Here is a 19,497-nt window from a genome sequence, read left to right as displayed (position 1 = left end):
CACAGCTTTTTGTATGTACAACTCATATAATAGAAGCTGTTTTGCAGAGCAAATTCTCTTTTTGTCAAAAAAGTACTCCCTTAATTTTTTTTGTCTTATGCATAAGCACATAGTCGTGATTCCAGTGTGCCTCTTGTCCCAGTCACTTGTTTTCCAAATAGCCACACAGTCTTCAACCTAATTTTTTGTGCATTAACTATGGATTGCATATTTTTTTCTAGAGTCATCATATTGTTTTTTTTTTTCTATTGTAAATGCCCCCTGTCATTGAATTTATACAATACTCACACTTCCAGCTTCTGTATTTGCTGGAACAAGAGTTCTGTTTCTGCTGAACCACTATTTTCTTCTGTTTTCTTCTACCTTTCAGAGATTTCTGCCTGGGAAAGGTGTTAAAATGCTCACTGCTGCAGTAGCCTAAGCTATATGAGTTATATCCTGCCAATGAAATAACAGTTGGCCAGCTTTCAAAGCTTCAGGGCATCTTCCATGCACTCAAACCATTAGTCAGCTCAAACTGAGTTGACTAAAAGTTAGGTTTGGGTGCCAAGTCCTTCAGAGCTTTCATGCTAACAGAGAGAGAGAAAGGGAGGCTAAAGCCCTAAGAAGTACAATGCTAGGAAAATAATAATAATAAATGTCCACATCATGGCATAAAAACATACAAAAAACAAGTGGGCTGGATGGGGGAAGTGGCTGCTGCAGCAGTGGTCATTCGCACATCTTCTGCTATGGTAAGGTTACTTACAGAACTGTAGTATGTTCTTTATTGGATCACCATTGTTGTAGCTTAAGGTATATGGGCAGATTACCATAGTGTAGATGGACTGGGAGGAGGAAGGATGAGGGTGCAGGAGTCCTTCGAGAATGGTCCTAGCAAGGCCTGTCTTATATTTGGTGAAGGAATCTAGTTTATACTGCTTTGAGGACCAAATTGCTGCTTCTAGAATACTTCTGGAGTCCAACCCTTTCCAAAAATCCAGAAAAGAAGCCAAGACCCTGATAGAATAAGCTTTGACCCTGCCAGGAATAGTTTTGTTGTGGTGGGAGTAACAAAAAGTAATAGCATGAAACAGCCATTTAGAAATAGTCTGTTTTTACACTGGTTGTTTTTTTATTCTTGTCTTCACAAAAACTGATCACAAGTTCTAAAAGACTGTGTTCTGTTTAAGAAAGTACCCGAGTTATCTTTGGACATCCAAGGTATAAAGTAACCTTACCTTTCTCTCTCTCTTTTTAGCTCTCTCACTCTCTCTTCATTTTTGGTTTTGGAAAGAAGACAAGGAGATGGATAGCTTAACTTAAATTAAACTTGGATGCCTCTTTAGGCATTAAAGAAGGATTAGTTTTCAAAGAAACCCTATCTTTATAAAAAATGACATAAGATTGGCCCACCATAAGAGCTTACAACTCAGATACTCTTCTTGTAGAGATTAGAGCAATGTGTAAGACTGTTTTCCATGTCACAAATCTGAAGTCAGCCTAATAAGCTGCTTCAAGTGGAGCAAGAGTTAGTTTTCTAACACACAATTAAGATCCCAGGGAGGAGACAACTGTTTTGTAGGATGCTTCTTGTGCAACACCCCTTTCAAAAACTGTTTCACATTGAGACTGCATTGAAAGAGGTGGATTCAGGGGCAGATATGCTGAAATGGCTGACAAATGAACCTTGACTGAGGAGTAAGACAGGCCATAGGATAATAATTTACTGAAAAAGGTCAAACCAGTGAAAAACTAGCCATGAATGGGTGCTGGTTCTTTTCTTGGCACCAACTAGAAAACCTTTTCCATTTACTAATATATCATTTTTTAGTAGCAGGCTTTTTTGCCTCCAGTAATACCTGTTGCATGTCCTCAGACAAAAAATATGCCTAAAAGGTATCATCGGGTAGTCTTTTGCAGTTGCTTTGGGTGAGACTGTATCAAAAACATGTCTTGTTTGAGTAAATCCAGTCTGTGAGAAAGTTTGTGGTAATTATTCTGGCCATTTTCTGAAGAAGGGAGAACCACTGTTGCCTAAGCCAGAAGGGAGTCACCACAATGATCTTTTGGGAGCCCTTACAAATCTTCAGAAGTACTCTGGATATTAGTGGAAAGGGTGTGTAGATCAATGTGTGTGTGTATGTACCTTTAAGAAGCTATCCAAGGGTTTGCACAAGTGTATAAATACTGAGTATGTGTGAGCCTGACTGCCATTTTATAGTAAGCTGTTGAGATCTAAGCATGTATGTATGTAAGGTCTGCCTGTTAACCAGTTTGTTTATATTTTATGATGCTTCTACCCATCCTGATGTGTTTATATGTATTAAAGCATCTAAATGAAATACCCCACCTACTTGACTTCTATGTTAGAGAGGGACAAGTGACATGGTGTCAGAAATGGAATGTGTAAAAAGGACATAGTGAGAAACGGCATGTCTAAATGGACATGATATTAGAAGAAGAATGACCAAAATGATTTGTTGCCAGAAAGAGTTCCAGTTTCTTCCACTTGAGTTTGAGGGGAATCCCGTTGGTACTTGATGAATATAAAGGAGTGAATCATCCCTACTACACGCATAATTCGCAAAACAGGTCAGAAACAAATTTCACATATTAAAACTTGCTCAAAACTATTTCTTATTCACAAAATATGAAACGAGGCATACAGGACAATCTAAACAATGTTCGAATAAACCGATATGTCTGATATTGATAAAAACATTCAAATTATATGGAAAATGTATGAAATAGAGTCTGAATTGCATAAAATGAATTAATAAGGGGAACACCTGCATTTTTTGCTAAGCACATATTTTTTGTATTAATTAAAGATATCCAAGTTATTAGAAGTGCATAAATTGTTTGCTTGTTGTGCAGTATTGCAGTAAAGTTGTTTCGCAAGATACAGCCATTACAGAGCATATTTTGCAAAGTTCAGTATTTTGAAGAGTTTATTGTGCATTTGAATGTTATTACTAGCTCACAGAACAGTTTGTTCATACGTAATTACAAGGGCCATATTTTCAGTATGTTTGTACATGCTTTCTGGACATGGCAGATGGATTTTGAAAATCCAATGCACTTGTGTTTGATCATAATATTGGATAGAAATGGAGAGGGTTTGAGCAAGAGTGCAACATTTTCATACAGGCTGCATTTTCTGGTAAAGATGACCGTGTAAATGCATTTATTCTGCTTAATTTAGCTGGGTCAGAAGCCATTGAAAGGGAGCATTCATTTGTGTATGCACCTGCTATCTATGCAGGAGAGGGGGAAAACTGTCATATTGTTGTACCGGCTGAGTCAAGAGATGACCCTGAGTGCTTAAAACATAAATTTAAAGAAATGTGTAACCCCCAGACAAGTGTTATAATGGAAAGGCACTTATTTTACACAAGGGATCAAAAGCCTGATGAAACTTTTGCAGCATATATAACTGACTTGAGAAATAAGGCTAAACATGCAGATTTGGTGATTTAAGGGATGAATTGATAAAGGACAGACTTGTATGTGGTATTAAGGGTGACGCTGTGAGAAAGATTTTACTTTGTGACGGTGATTTAACTTTGAATAAGGACATTGAGATTTGTCAGATATATGAGCTCACAGAAAAGCACACACATATATTACAAATGAGAATAGCTGTAGAAGGCACAGTGATAAAGCTCATGTTGATAGTATGCAGCATGTGGTTAAAAGAAAAAGGCCCAAGCACATTAAAGTAGGTGTAGCCCCTGCAGCACTCACTGTAAACCCCAGAACTTTCCAGCAAGTTCCAGAGTTCGTGCAGTCTCAATGAAGGATAAGAATGAGTCAGAAAACTCAAAGCATGGGCCCCAACCTAGTTTCATTGCCAACTGTTATAACTGTGGTGGAAGTCATGAATCTAAAAGGGAAAAATGTTTAGCTTTTAGTCAGCAATGCCACAAATGCAATAAATGGAATTATTTCAAAAGGTTTTGTAAATCAAAAGGCCCACATTCTTTTATTAAAAGGGAACATTCTAAGAAATGAGTTGCTGAATTAGAAAGCTGCAACCCTACTCTTTATGTTGATGGTGTGTCAGTGCTTAATGAAACAGTTGATGGAGTAGATTTAAGGGCAAAGAACAAAGTATTTTGTACTGTTCAGATAAATGGAAAACCCACAGAGCTCAAAGTTGACACAGGTTCCAAGTGCAATGTTATATCAGCAGAAACATTTGCTAGAGTTGTAATGGTGAAAGGCTTGATTTGGCAAGGTGTGCGAAGTTTGTTGCTTAAGGTGGTAAAGAAATTCAAACTGAAGGCTCAGTTGTGCTTTCATGTTACTCTGCTGGGAGAAACTACAACTTATTTTATGTGGTCAAGAGGCTTGTCCATTCATTATTATGGCTTAGAGACAGTTTTTAATTTAATAAGGAAGTCCACCAAGTTAGCTTGAAAGACCACTACTCTAATTTTAGCTAGTACATATTTTCTACCTATGCTGATGTTTTTGAAGAGAAATTAGGAAAGTTGCCAGTTGTGTACTCCATGAAGTTAGAGCCAGATGTCAGTCCAGTTATCAGGCCAGCTCAAAAAGCTCCAATCGCCATGCAGGACAGAGTCAAAGCCAAGCTAGATAAAATGGTATGACAAGTTGTGATTTGTCTAGTTGCAGAACCAGCTGAGTGGATATCATAAAAAATAAATAAATAAAAATAAAAATAAAATAAACAGACGTCCACCACTGCTGAGGATAGGATCCAGTTTAATAGTAGCAACACTAATAAAAGACTACGAAGCGCTTTCGTTGCAAACCCACTTCTTCAGACCATAACAAAAATACACACCTTGAAGACTTTAAATAAAACAAACCAGCCATTCAGATAACAAATACCTAGTCACATGATAACATTCAATGGTGCAAGCCCCTTTTCTTTAAAGCAGGTTTTAAAAATACAGCATTATTAAGACCCAGGTGTACATTAGCCCTCCGGTCTAAAATCCATCTTAACTCAGCATACTCTGTCTCATTGACAATGTCACCCTTTCTTATACTTATATCAACTTTGTGTAAAACCAAAAACTTAAAGCGGTGGGTGTCACCTAATTTAAGCACATGTTAAGCCAATGCATTACTAAGCTTCCTGTTATGAATATCATTAATGTGTTCAAGCACCCTTTCTTCAAAGTACGATTGGTCTTACCTACATAAAACCCTCCACATGCAGTACACTGCACCCAATATAGTATATTTTTATCAGTGCAATCAGCATAGAAATGAAACTCAATATCCCACAATGACCTAGGATGAGTAACAGAAGCCACTGACCAAATATAGCTACAAGCACTGCAAGATCTACAAGCAAACATGCCTTTATGCTCAGAATATGTCCTATTAAAATATGTTTGTTTATAACATAAATGTTGCTTCAAGGTTCTCTTATTCTTAAAAGCAAACCATGGGCAGGGCCCAACAGCTTTACTTAAGTTAGGATCTGTCATGAATATCAGCCAGTTCTTTTTCACTACATCACATATAACATTAACATTGCTTGAGTACATTAAGCTAACCCTGTTAATGTTAGCTACCTCATTAGATTGTGCACCCACTACCTGTTGCATTGACTGATCAGTAAAATAAGGCTTATTCTTACTACTAGTAGGAACCTTAGCATCATCAATAGCCCAGTCTATATCACCTATTTTATAACCATGTTCTACTAAGTCAACTCACAGAGTATCTAGGGCCTTTTCTAGTGACGCTGTTTCAGTATGTAGCCTCATTAGTCTAAGCACTTGATTCTTGATTACATTTTTAGGGATGTGCCTAGGGTGCATACTAGTTATATGGAAAATATTATTATTTCTACAGGGTTTTCTAAACATACTGGTTAATAAATTACCAAGTTCATTTTTATTTACTGATGTATCACGATAGTATATGCTAGCTGCAGAATAATGTATAGTAAATGAAAGAAATGTTGTAGTATTCTACACATAGTTCACAAATTCCAACAGCAGATCAAACGGCCCTTGCCAAACAAAAAATATATCATCAACGAATCATTTATAAAATTTAACATTAATTGCATACTGAGCATCAGTAAATACTGACTGCTTCTTTCAGTGTGCAAATACAATGTTGGCATATGAATTCGCACACGCTGTTCCCATTGCAACTCACACTTTCTGTAGGAAATACTCTGATTCAAAAGTAAAGACATTGTTCTCTAATATCAGTTCTAAAATGCACATAACAACATCACCTTTGAGTTGGAAAAAACACTGTCAGATATTAAGAACAGTCTAACACTATCTATCCCTAAATCATTAGAGATAACTGTAAAAAGGGAATTGACATCAAGTGTCACAAATAGTACACTTTCTAGACTGATAAAATGTTTAGACCACTGATATAGATCCTGCAGGAACTGCTTAGTATCTTTCAAAACACTTGTAATAGTATTCAAGACCAACCTAAGCTGTTTTTCAACATATATTGAAATTGGCTCCATCAGCTACCCTCTCCCTGAAACTATAGGTTGAAAGGGAGGGTTAACTCTATTCTTGTGTACAGAGTATGCTGAGTTAAGATGGATTTTAGACCTGAGGGCTAATGTAAAACCGGGTCTTATTAATGCTGTATCTTTAAAACCTGCTTTAAAGAAAAGGGGCTTGCACCATTGAATATTATCATGTGACTAGGTATTTGTTATCTGAATGGCTGTTTTTTTTTTTTAAAGTCTTCAAGGTGTGTATTTTTGTTATGGTCTGAAGAAGCAGGTTTGCCGCGAAAGCGCTTACCAGTCTTTTATTACTGTTGCTGCTATTAAATTGGATCCTATCCTCAGCTTTGGTGGACATCTATTTATTTTATTATTATATTTTGGATTTTGTCCAGGTCCTGCTACTTTTTTGAATTTTTGAGCATTGAGTGGATATCATCCATGGTGGTAGCTCATAAGAAAAGTTCAGATGACATCAGAATATGTACTGACCCACAAGATTTTAACAAAACACTAGAAAGACCTCATCATCCAATGCACACAGTTGAAGAAGTCGCAGTTCTGATGGCAAATGCCACAATTTTTTTCTGTCTTAGATGCAGAGTTCATTTTGGCAAATTCAGCTTGACAAGAAATCCTCATTGCTAATTACTTTTAGAATGCATTTGGAATGTACAGATTTTGAGAATGCCATTTGGGATAAATTCTGCAAGTGAAGTCTTTCAATGTGCAATGGAGCAAATTGTTTCTGGGTATCCTTGTGCTATTATAGTAGACAGCATGCTACTAGGAGTTCATGGTGAAGCTGAGTATGACAGAAACCTCAGAAAAGCTCTAGAAAGAGCACATCAAGTGAATCTTAAGCTCAATCCACAGAAATTCAAGTTCAGGCTACAAGAGGTTACTTATATTGGTCATTTATTTACTAGTTCAGGCTATGACCAGACCCTTCTAAGCAGGCAGTCATTCTCGAGATGCCAGCTCCAGACAATGTTCAAGCCCTGCAACATTTTCTTGGCATGGTTAACTATCTAGGCAAGTTCATTCCAGATTTGAGCCAACTTTCAGCACCACTTAGAGGGCTGACGTGTAAAGATCTATCCTGGTCTTGGTTAGAGCAACACTAAAGAGCATTTGATGTCCTGAAACAGAGAATTTCCAGTCCAGTAACAGTAACTCTCAGATACTATAATGTTCACAAGCTAGTCATTCTTTCATGTGATGTTTCAAAATTTGGTCTTGGTGCAGCCATTCTACATGAGGGTCAACCTGTTGCTATGCATTGATAACTCTTAACCAAACTGAAATGCAGAATGCTTAGATAGAGAAAGAGCTTTTGGCAATTGTGTTTGCATTTCAAAGTTCCATGATTATGTTTATGGTAGACCTATCCAGATCGAAACCGACCACCAACCTCTAGTGACTATCTTGAGAAAGCCTATGCATTCATCTCTAGCCAGACTGCAACTCATGATGTCGAGACTGCAAGAGTATAATTTCACTCTTGTCTACAAGAAAGGCAACCTTCTTTATCTTGCTAATACATTATTCAGATCACCCAGAAACACCACCGAACAGCATGAGAATGAGAACCTTGATTTTGAAGTCATGAAAGTGAGAAATTTTTCTTCCACATGTCTTGATGAGTTGAGAGATCACACAGCCACAGATCCAGTTTTACAGAGGCTTAACCACTTTATCAATCAAGGACGGCCGTCAAAGCAATCCAGTTTACCTCAAGAAGTGCAACCTTATTTTCCATACAGAAATGAGATTTTGTCTGACAAATGTATCATTATGAAAGGTCTGAAAGTGATTGTTCCAAAGTCTTTGCAACAAGAGTACATTACTATCTTGCATCATGGTCACCCAGGAACTGACTGTACCAAAAGAATGGTGAGAGGACTAGTATTTTGGCCTTCTATGTCACTAGACATTGAGCGAGTACTTTTATCTTGCTCTGTGTGTAATAGTACTAAGCCACATCAACAGAAAGAACCACTTCAGCTAAACCAGATTCCTGAACTAACATGGTCGGCAGTAGCCACTGATATTTTCGAATGGAATGGTCAACATTATTTGGTGTTAGTAGACTCTTACTCCAATTGGTTTGAGATTGACCTACTTCCTAACCCAGCATCCAGTACTGTCATCACTAAGATGAAGCATCATTTTGCAGTCCATGGTAGTTCACACAAAGTTATTTCTGACAATGGCACACAGTTTACAAGCCAACAGTTCAAAAGATTTGCAGAGGAGTGGGAACTTACTCATGTCACGAGTAGCCCTGAGTACCCACACTCAAATAGTTTAGTAGACCATGCAGTTTACAGTGCAAAACAGTTACTAGAGAAGTCTAAATGAGACAATAGTGATGTTTTCCTGAATCTCTTGAATCTCAGAAACATTCCTTGTGATAAACTTCTTGGTTCACCTGCCCAGAGTCAATTGCTGGTTCCATGTATCAAGAACAACAGGTCAGTGAAAACCAATCTGTTGAAGAAGCATTTAACCAAGAAGTCTACTACGATAAAGCCAGCAAACTGCTCAATCCATTACAAGAAAGAGAAGTGATAAGGATGCAAATGTCCAAAGGCTATGATCGGGTTGGAGTCATGAAGAATATTTGCCCAGAGCTGAGATCGTACATTATAGAATTGCAAGGAGCAAAGTTTAGGCAAAATTGGAAACATTTGATACTGCTGTCTGAGCCTATACCACAGCACATAGCTTGTGAGAAAGACTCTTTATCCCAGAGTGAGTTGTCCGGTTTTCCAATTCCAGAGGAAGTTCCAGAGAATATTCCCATTCCTATGACAAATCCATAAGATCCTGATATGAGCTGTTCACTGAAGACGGTCCCTGTTGCTAAATTCAGTTTAGATTATGTTGCGAGATCCGGTCATATCTCCTGACCATCTAACAGATGCACGGCAACTTGGACATGAACATTGTGTTTGTTTCTAATGTCTATAATAATGCATGTCTAACTCTAATATTGTTTTTACCAAGGGCAATCTTTTTAAGAGGGAGGATGTAGATCAATGTGTGTGTATGTACCTTTAAGAAGCTGTCCAAGGGCTTGCACAATTGTATAAATACTGAGCACTTGTGAGCCTGACTGCCATTTTGTAGTAAGCTGTTGAGATGTAAGCATGTATGCATGTAAGGTCTGTCTGTTAACCAGTTAATTTATATTTTATGATGCTGCATTTCATCCTGATGTGTTTCTGTGTATTAAAGCATCTAAATGAAATACCCTGCCTGCGTGTCTTCTATGTTAGAGAGGGATGAGTGACAGGGTGGAAAAGCATACAGGAACATTCCTGTCCAAAGAAAAGAAAAGTCATCTATCTTCCAGGTCTTGTATGGAGTCCTGGTGAAGAATTTTATCAACTGACTATGTGGAGAGGAGGAAAAATGTATCTGATGTGTTTCCCACAGATGGATCAAATCTTGTCCGACCCTCTGATTCAGCTTTTCTTTATGAGGGTCTGTTCTGGTGTTGCTCAGCTTGCCACACAGTTTTGCTCTAATGGAATATAAGATGCCTGCAGAGTGAGATTGTGTTGAAAAGCTATATTCAGGGCTACCGTGGTTATTCTGCACAGAGAGTAAGATCTGGCTCCCCCTTGCTTGCTTATATACCCCAATACTGTGATATCATTTGTAAACACCTGAAGTCCCAAGGACTGCAGATGATTTTGAAAGTTGAGAGTGTTTATGGGTGCTAACGTCTCTTTTATGTTAATGTATTTTGGTCTGCCTTTTTTTGTTCCAAAGACCCTGCATTTTTATCCACACAGACATTGCTCCCCAAGCAAATTCTGGTGTGCCTGTTGTGACTGACGGTGATGGAGCAGGAGTGGAGAATGGGAGACCTAGATTCTGAGTGATGTGATTTCTCTATCACATAAACTCTTCTTTCACAAATCCTAGAACTGGAATTTGATTGAGGTCGATGGATGTTGTTGTTGTGACTATAGAGATTTCAGGTACCATTGTAACTTTCTCATGTTGAATCTTGCAAGACATATCATAAATATCATTGATGCCATGAGATGCAGAATCCTGAGGAATTCCCTTGCTGAACTGGAAGTCTGAGTGGAAAACTTCAGAAATAGATCTAAATACAGATCTATTTTTTTTGTGTGGAAGGGAAACCTTTTGAATTGAGGTGTCAAGCAGACACCCCCCAAAAAATCCTGTGAGAGGGAGTCAGAAATGATTGTTAAATATCCTCTTGGAATCCCAGCCTGTTTAGGAGATTTCTTGCCCTAGTGAGGGATTCCTGACACTTTAAAAAGGACTCTGCAAAGATAAGCAGGTCATCTAAATAAGAAAAAAAATGTGAATACCTTGCTCTCTGCAGTAGGCTATCACAGGAACTAGAAACTTTGGGAACACTCGGTGCAGTGGAAACCCAAAGGCTAAGGCAGGGGACTGATAATGTGATAAACACACACAAAAAACATTAAGAAATGCCTAAACTCTGGATCTATAGGAATGTCATGATATGCATCTTTTAAATCTAAAGAAGCTCAAATGGGGAATAAAGGGTAACAAGTTGTGAAGTGACAGCATTTTGAACGTGGACACTGTCATAAAACTGGTTCAGAAAAGAAAGGTCCAGAACTGGTCTCAAAGAAGCTTCTTTCTTTGTCACCAAAACACCCTTGAATAAAATTCTTCTCCTAAATGGGGAGTAGGGGAGGGCCAGCTTCTCTCACCTCCTAAATCAACATAAGCTGGATGACAGCAGGGAAAAGAAGATTTGGGTCTGGTGGATGAGAAGGAATCCCTTGAAAAGGAGGGGAAGGCTCTCACTGCCAACTGTAATGGTAAGAGATTACTGTCAGAGCCCATCTGTTTGGAACAATCTGTTGCCAAAGTGAGAAATGGAAGTTCAGACTTTCTGAAAGGAAGTGGCTATAGCAAACCTGCTGGCTGACAGGTTCAGTGAAAACTTCACTCGCTTGTCCTTACCACATATACCCCAAAGAATCCATAACACCTGTCCCCCACCTAGTATCTCTGAGGATCAGGTCTTAAATACTCTCTCCAAGGCCAAAAATGCATCCTCTATGGGACTAGACAACATCCCTAGCTGTGTTCTACATGGATTAAAACACAAATTAGCATCACGACTAAGCACGCTTTTCAATCACAGCCTAAGCACTGGCTTCATCCCAGCAGAATGGAAAACAGCTACCGTCATCCCTTTGCACAAAGGGGTGCATCCATGGACCCCAGGAACAGTCGACCCATTAGCCTGAACAGTCTTATCCACAAGGCCATGGAATGAATCATCATGGACCTTATTAACAAAGATTTAGAAAATCTCCAAATGGTCGGCCTAACCCAGTTTGGCTTTGTCAAGGGGAGATCATGCCTGTTTAACTTGGTGGACTTCTTTGAGACAGTCACCAAAGCCCTAGATAAGGCCAAATTGGTGCATACTGCTAACCTAGACTTAGTCAAGGCCTTTGACACAATCCTCCACTCAGGCATCATTAATAACATTACCCAGCTGGATATCAGAACATATATTGTCAGGTGGGTTGCAAACTGGCTCACTGATAGAACTCATACAGTCAAAATAGGGGACTACACCTCTTCCAGCAGACCCTTAACCACTGGTGTTCCACAGGGATCAGTTCTGGGACCCCTACTGTTCAGAAACTATGTCTCTGAAGTACAGGCTAAAACTAAAAGACTGTGGCTGACAAATTTTTCTGATGACTGCAAACTAGGAGTGATCATTGAAACCCCTAGCAATGTCAACATCCTGCAAAAAGGTCTTACGCAGACTAATAACTAGTGCCAAAGTCATGGTCTTAAACTTAATGCAAAAAAATGCATTATCATCCCCTTCAGCAAGGGTGATGGTCCTGCAAACTACCACATCAATAGCAATATCCTAAGCGCACAGTCACTGGTGAGAGATCTGGACACACAGGTTGACAGCAACCTTAACTTCGATCACCATGTCTCCACAGTGGTAAGAAGGGCATTTTATATTGCTCATTTCATAAGTAAGGGCATTGCCTCCAGAAAAAAAGAGGTTACAACCCCCCCCCCGTACTCTTCCTTCATCCTGCCAATAATAGAATACAATGGTCCCTTTGGTATGTTCCTTTCCAAACACCTGCAGCAATTGGAGAGACCACAAAGGTTTCTTACAAAGAAAATTCATGGTATTCAAGATCTGTCTTATGCAGACAGACTGAAATCATTGTCACTTTACTCTGTGTCATACAGACTGCTCAGAGGCAACTTGTATATAAGACCACAAACTACAGTAAAAACAAACAACAGACCACAGAGAAAAGCAAAGATTTATTTCACTCTAGTGCCCCGGTTAACAAGCCTTCAAGGAGTGAATTAAAGCACAAAAACATATCCTTTAAATACACAGAACAATAAAACAATTATACAATCAACACAACCCATATTAACAATCAATTAAATATTATTTCCAATTAAAATCAGTATTAAGTCTCTGTGGAGATAAAATATTATATTTAAGAATAAAAACAGCCTCCTTATGCAATAACTTTTCTTTAATGGATAACATTTCACCAATTCCCATACTAATTTATTCTAAAATATACCCTCTGAATAACAAATAATTACCAGAGTGGTGTTTTCTAAAATGTACAGCCAGGGGGTTATCACAGTTGCCATTTTTAATGTCCTTTATGTGCTCTTGAAACCTAATTTTAAACATCCTTTGAGTCTCCCCAACATAATATTTATTACAGAGGCATTTCAAAGCATATATAACCCCCATACTGCAAGAAGAAAAAGTGGAATTTGGACAGAAAGGAACTCCATTGATATTAGAAAAAAAGTCAATTATATAAGGATAGATTGAACACTTGCCACGTGCAAAAGTACCTTTGATATGTAAAGTCCATTTAGAGCACCTCAGATCTGGAACTTGAAATTTACTATATACTAGTAAATCAAAAATACTACGGCCCCTCTTAAAGGAAATCAAGGGCCTTTTCTGTAAAGACTTTGCTAAAAAAATTATCCTTAAAAAGCATAGGCCAATAATAGCATACTAGTTTCACAATTTCATCACTTATAACATTATAATCAGAAACAAAATACATTTTCTTCCTTGTATCACTTAGCTCATTTCTACTATTATCCTGATATAAATGAGGAAGTTTTAACCTATTCCCTATACATGAATCATTACAAAATGCATTATCCTTAGTACATATACCACTAAGGCATTCCTGAATCACCCTATCTAAGGCATTCTGAACTACATCAAAATCATACCCGCTTTGTATAAACATATTTGCAGTACAACCCGTACAAAATCTGAATCATCACTACAGAGTTTATTATGTCATAAAAATTCTCCAAAGGGTAATGAAGTTAATAAATGTGGGGGATGGCAACTACTCCCATGCAGAAATTGATTTCCACCCATTACTTTCTTACAGACAGTAGTCCTTATTGTGCCATCAGCCATACCATATAAATTTAAGTCTAAAAAGGAAACCTCATTGCCCACCTGTAAACCATAAAACTTAAAAGAAAACCTATTCAACTGTAATGAATCAACGAAAACATGCACTTTCTCCCGATCCCCTTTGCAAATAAAAATCAAATCATCTATATATCGAAAATAATATAAAACATGATCCAAATAAAATTCATTTCGAAATATATATTCCACTTCAAAAAAAGACATCATTAGATTTGTATACATGGGGCAAAAGGAGCCTCTATGGCTGTACCACGTATTTGATGAAACAATTCATTATTAAATACAAAAACATTATGCCGCAAACAAAATTCCAATAACTCAATAATAAAACTAGAGATTGGGAAATTCCCCAAAAACTACTGAAGTACCTGAACACCATATTGGTGTAAAATGTTAGTGTACAAACTTTGTACATCTATCACTATACAATACATTTCCTTTTCCCGCCTAATATGGACTATCTTATCAATAAAGTCCTGTGTGTCCCTAATATAGGCAGGAGTAGACTTAACATCTGATAACAAATATTCATGTAAAAATAAACCAAAATTACGTAAAAAATATTTACAGGCAGCCACTGTAGGCCTACCCTTTAACTCATCCAGCCCTTTATGTATTTTAGGAAGGCAATAAAAGGTTGCCAGTTCACAACCCTATGATGAGAATTTCTTGCCTAAAATACCCAAGTCTAAAACCCTTTTCCAATAGCAAACAATAGTCCTCTAAAGCTTGGTTGTACATTTTCATATTGCATCTTTCATAAGTAGTTGCATCATTTAACAATTTATAACATGTCAGCATACTGTTTATAATTCATAATCACAATATTATTGCCTTTGTCCGATGGCTTAACAACTATATTCCAAACTTTATCAGCATTATTTAAAGCTCGCCATTGGTCAAAAGACAAATTGTACTTAACATCAGCTTTTATAAAAATATTCATTAATGATTCTACAGCAAAATTCCCTGCAGCCGAAAATTGTTTAGCAATTTCATTATTAAAAGGTGGAATGAAACAGCTTTTATATTGAATCTTCTCTGTATTCAACAAACAATATGCATTAGGTCTAGCTTCCTCACAATCATTAATATCAGAGGTACAAGAGTAGAAGCTCTCATTCAGACTCTCATTTGAAACGTCCCCATTCAGAAAAGTAACATATTAAATGCACCTTTCTTACTAAATGGAAAATTTCAGTCTTTAAAATATGTGCATGGGAACAGTAGAGATAAATTTCAGTCCCAGCTCTAAGACAGACTCTAAGTTATTCGGTAAAGTGTAACCAGATATATTAACAATAGTAGTTTTCTCAAAAGTCACATTATTATTAATAGTTCGTCTATTGCCATCTACCTTTCTTGTTGTAGTGTCTCGCCTGTCCATCCGTCATCTGTTATTGCATTTCTCCACATCTGCCTCTTTTCCTCTCATTATTGGGCCTTGAAAATTGGTTATTAGGCCTCTGAAACCTTTCCACATAAGCAGCTGTATTTTGTGCAGGGGGCAAGGGAGGATATGCTTTTCCCTCACTTTCATATTCCATTAATGTGTCGGCACCATCAGAAGAGGCAAAAGAGACAACTTGTGCCTTGCATATAGAACAATCTCTGACCCAGCTTTAATGGAAATGCTGCACATTTGCAAGTCAAATGGCACACGGGTCACTCACTCAAAGGACCTTAAGCTGGTATGTGACATCAACAGAACTTGCTGGAGAGACAGATTTGTCTCACAGAGGTTGCCCCACCTTTGGAACAAGCTTCCCATTCCTGTTAAACAAAGCCCCTCATTGGCCCTATTTAAACATAATGTGGATGATGGGATGGGTAACTGGAAATTTGCTCCAGGGGTTCCACCTGTGTCCCTCTTGGACATGGAAAATAGGTGCTGATTTTAGTGTCTGCTTGAACCAGACACCCTTGGGAACACAAGTTAAACTTGGCTAGGCTTTTAAGGTCCCTGGGGCCATTAACCTAGTAACCTCCTATGATCCTATGATCCTATGAATTAAAGGACTGCCATGGTATGGGAAGGGAAGAAGGTTCATCATGTAGTCATTCAGACTTACTAGACTGTCCTTCATTCTAGGGGGTTCCTGTTTACTTTTTGGTACCCTGCTAATGCTTTTTAAACATCTGCACACTAGCAGATTGCTAGGACTGTTTATTTTGCTTTTTATTGAAACTGAATGATGGAGCATAGAATCCCTTGGTAAGCTTGGATAAGGAGGGCTGAAAAATCTGAGAGATCCTTTGAATCAACTCCTTTCATCACACCTTTTAAAGACCTCAGCAGCAGAAGGTCCAAAAACCTCATTTGCTATCTAAGGCAGAATTCAAAATTAAATTTTTGACATTCTCTGGATAGTTTTGTGTAAGCAGCCAGACAAACCTTCTCATGACAGTTCCAGTGGCAGCAGCTCCGGTAGTGACATCAGTGGAATCACATGCCCATTTTAAAAAATGGGTGATGGTTTGAGAAACAGCAGAAGCCATATTACACAAAGCAGATTTTTCCTCACAAGAGACAACCGATGCCAAACATGGTTTACCTTTATAAAGCTGAATCACATGGTCTGAATGCTCATAAGAGCGACTCGTAACCACGAAAGTGAAAAGGGCAATAGTCCTTAATGTTCGAATAATGGCAAATCAAAAAGCAGATTCGCTGTTTTTCGAACATTAATGCCCACACCCCCCCTACTTTAATATTCTAACTCCGAGATCGCACTACAGTGGGGAAAGGGACCATTTCCCAATCCCCACTATAGTGCAATCCGCCCCACAATGTTGAATGTGCAATGAGCGAATATCAATGTGCATATGCTCATTGCACATTCAAACCTTTTTCTGTTCGGCGTTTGCAAATCTTGCAAACTGCCTTTTGCACAATTGCTGTTCGCCTGAGTGCAATACACACAACTAAAGGTAAACTGCCAAACGTACCTCATAGTCTCAAAAGTGGCTGGGATAAACTTCAACATATGAGCCTGACATTTGTGTATTCTAAAAACAACAGTTACAGAAGCATATACTTTCCCCAAACTTATCAAAAGTCTTCCTATCCTTGTCAGAAGGAGAGGGCTTAGTACTTTTAAAATGTTTATTGATTTAACATTTGTTTACCGGGAAAGTCCAACTTGGAACAAAGCCAATTTGCAGCGGAGGTCCGGGCAGAAATGCTACACACGCATGTCTTTGTGTTTAGCAGCAGCTGGGTTTGCCTTAGCTTTAGCTACTTAGTCAGATCTGGGATTAGTGTATAAAAACAAGACTGAGGACCCTTCTATAATCTATCCGCTTTTTTGTGGGCAGCAGGCTGCCTGTCTGGGATATAGCGGGCTGTGACAAAAGCAAAAAGAACAGGAAGAATAGATATAATTTCAGGAAATTCCAGTTGTAATAAATCATAATATTTTCTGAAGGATTGAGAAGCATCATTATTTTCTCACTCAAACAAATATATACGATCTATATGATGTCACCGTCTTTTCAGAATATGAATCAGAAATCTGTGGAAATATTACATCATTTGTCCTTTCACATTCTTTTTGAGGTTCAAGCTTTTAAATCTCTTCAGGAAAAGAAAAATCCATTTTATTTTTAACAGAACCTGACATATAAGAAGGTTCAAAAGCCCTGTACTATACCATGAGCTAAGCCCGATACATTATTCCTTTCCAGTGTCTCTTAAAATGAAATGGCGTATGTTTTAGTCTTTATTTCTTTTTGACAGTAAATCCTAAAGAAACAGATCCTGAATTGTGAGCGGTCTCTTCCCTAGAGATGAGCACCACAGCTTTATGGCTAATCAGAGAGTCATTTCTTGCTCCTTGTCCCAGGACTGACATGAGTGTCTCCCCTGCCCAAGAAAGGCATGCTAATAACCACAGAGGACATACCTAACACCTGGTCTGTCGTGGCTGTATGAATTACACCAGGACTCAGGGAAGAAGATTAACAATCTGAAGTGCAAGCTTTGGCCACAGCAGAGTTGTCCACCTGTGGCTGGGGCAAAATATCACACTGCTGTGGTGGCAAAGGCTACTTAACAATCTTTATCTTTTTCTGGCTGAAAGAAGATGCAGCCAAGGAACTGGTAGGTTGCTCCATGGTTAAGCCAAAAAAGGTGGCTAATTTCCAGGGAAGCTAAGCAACAATAGTAAGTAAAACAGGTAAGTTGTAAAGAAGTTACCTTTTCATAGGATCATAGGATCACAGGATCATAGGAGGTTACTAGGTTAATGGCCCTGGGGCCCTTAGAAGCCTAGTCAAGAGTTTATCCCCAAAAAGAAACATCAGTCTGCACCTGTTGCCCCTGTCAGTGAGGGACATAGGTGGAACCCCTGGGACAAATTTGTGGTTTCCCATCCTCTCATCGTGGTTGCACTCGAAGAGGGTCATCAAGGTACTCTGTTGACATGTATGGGAAGTCTATTCCAGAGATGGGGCAGCCTCTGGGAGACAAACCTGTCTCTTCATCAGGTTTTGTTGATGTCGCATATTAGATTTAGGCATTTTGATCGGGTAATGTATGACGAGTTAGACTTACGGATATGGAGCATCTCTAGATATTGCCTTGTAGGCGAGACACAGATCACCTCTGAGCAATCTGTACGATACCAAGTAGAATGACAGTGATTTGAGCCTGCCTGCATAGAGCAGGTATTGGAGGCCATGGATTCTCTTGTGAGGTATTTCTGTGCTCTTTTTTGTGGTATGTACCAAATGGGGTCATTATACTCAATTACTGGCCAAATGAGGGAGGAGTATAGAGAAGTAATAACTTCCTTTTTTCTGGATGCAATCCCTTTACTTATGAGATGAACCAACTAAAAGGCTTTTCCGACCACTGCCGCTACATGATGGTCAAATGTGAGATTGTTGTCAACCTGAGTACCCAGGTCTCTCACCACAGGTAGTGTGCTTAGGTGGTTGCCATTGATCTGGTAATCCGTAGGGGCCATGTTTTTGCTGAATGATATGAAAATAAATTTTTTTGCGTTTAACTTAAGACTATGACTTTGGCACCAGTCATTTTTTGCTGTGACTAAAACACAGTAAGAACCACTTCAACCACTTTCCCCAGGCCAAAAAAGTAACCATATAGCTTAGGCTACTGTCCGGTGATCAAATGAAGAACATTGGAAATTCATCTGTATTTCATGGTTCGTATTAATCATAAATGTTGTTAAACATCAGCTATACTATGTGCACTGAATAAAAAAAGAACACAAAAGAAGAGGACAGAAATTCTTAAGAAGCTTAGTATTGCTCGGTCTGTATGGAAATACACACCCTAGCCAGGTGCATGCACCTGCATAACAGTTTTGTGTGATTACCAGTGTATGCACATACTGCACTGTGCATTATACCACTTTCTCAGTTGTATTTGCTTCATATTTTTGCACAAAGAATAAAGAAGAAGATTGTGACTTATGTTGAATGTTACTTTTAGTAAATGTTTTTATACCAGCACATGCTGATGCTTAAAAAATGTTTTAAATAATGAATGAATCCATCTGAATTA

The sequence above is a fragment of the Protopterus annectens genome, chromosome 8.part0 (genome assembly GCF_019279795.1).
Source record: "Protopterus annectens isolate FY-2018-M chromosome 8.part0, PAN1.0, whole genome shotgun sequence".
NCBI classification, from domain to species: domain Eukaryota; kingdom Metazoa; phylum Chordata; order Ceratodontiformes; family Protopteridae; genus Protopterus; species Protopterus annectens.
This window is presented reverse-complemented; position numbering follows the sequence as displayed.